Source organism: Notechis scutatus, chromosome 1 (genome assembly GCF_049901735.1).
Source record: "Notechis scutatus isolate UNSWTSFEM ecotype Mainland chromosome 1, rNotScu1.2, whole genome shotgun sequence".
Taxonomy (NCBI): Eukaryota; Metazoa; Chordata; class Lepidosauria; order Squamata; family Elapidae; genus Notechis; species Notechis scutatus.
In genome coordinates, this window is record NC_142009.1 from 293,135,799 (window position 1) to 293,137,020 (window position 1,222).

A 1,222-nucleotide genomic window follows, 5' to 3' on the forward strand; every position below is an offset into this window, starting at 1 on the left:
AGCCATGGCCCCAGCGTCCCTCCGGCACCCCGGACAAGCGCAGGGCTGCTTTCGGTGGCTCCCGCGAGGGGTCTGGATCGGGATCTGAGCCCCTTCATTCCACCCCACTCCAGCTTTCGGCTCACTCACACGCCTCTCTCTCGCTCTCGCTCTCTTTCCCCAGGCAGAAAGAGGCGCTTCGTGGCGCTGAGGCGAGCTTTCTCCCCACCCCGCGTTCCTTTCTCCCTCAGGCCGACTGGCGCTGCTAAGGGCAGACTTCCCTCGCCCATTTTTTTCACAGCCAAACAGATAGAAATACGGCCAGATTTCTCGTATTTGGCCGGAAAAACGGCCAGATTCAACGTCCCCTGTTCAACGTCCCCTTTTTCTCCAGCCACGCACGGCGTGGAGCTGACGTTTTTGGTCGAGGCTGAGGGACAGCGTCAAAACCAGCACTTGATCCAGCACGTCAAAACAAGATGGTGCCCAAGCAAAGTAGGCGGCCCGGTCCAAAATGATCCACGGACCGGTACCGGTCCGGGGACCAGCGGTTGGGGACCCCTGTGGTAGAGTATCTGAAAATCACTGCTGTGGGAAGTGTCAAAGGACTTTCAGTTGATATGGTATTGGGGATGGACATATCTATAATTAGTGAAGTGCTGGCTGGCATGCTAGCAGCCTTTCAAGTAGCTCAACTGAAATCCCAAATCCTCCCCCCTCCCCCCAAAAAATTCAGGCACTATGGGACAGCGAGACCCAATGAAAGCTGAGAAACTATCACAAACATCACAGCCAAAGAGAGATGGATTTCCCTGTGGTGAGGATTGGCAGGGAGACATAAATTCTTCTGCAAAAAGCAGGTGAGTCTTTACAAGGCTGTTGGAAGAAAATCTTGCCTAGTGATATGATGTGCAAAGATAAATTAACTTTTGTGTAAAGGAGAGTGCTAGTGAGGCTAGAAGAGTTCCAAACACACACAAAAACTGAAGGAACAACTAAAATTGTGCCAGAGAAGTTCAGAGCTCAGCTGCCCATCAAGCACATTCTGGATTGCCCAAATCTGCTTTTTAATTGAAGCCTCCTCTCTGATATCTTAAAGCAAATAACAAGAAAGTATTTATAGACTAAGGAAAGTGTTGATTTCTGCAAAGCATCAAAATAACTTATATCAAAATACATAGATTTGCTATGTCAAGACAGAAACAACACTGGATTTCCTCACCTGAACCATACACTTTGGCTG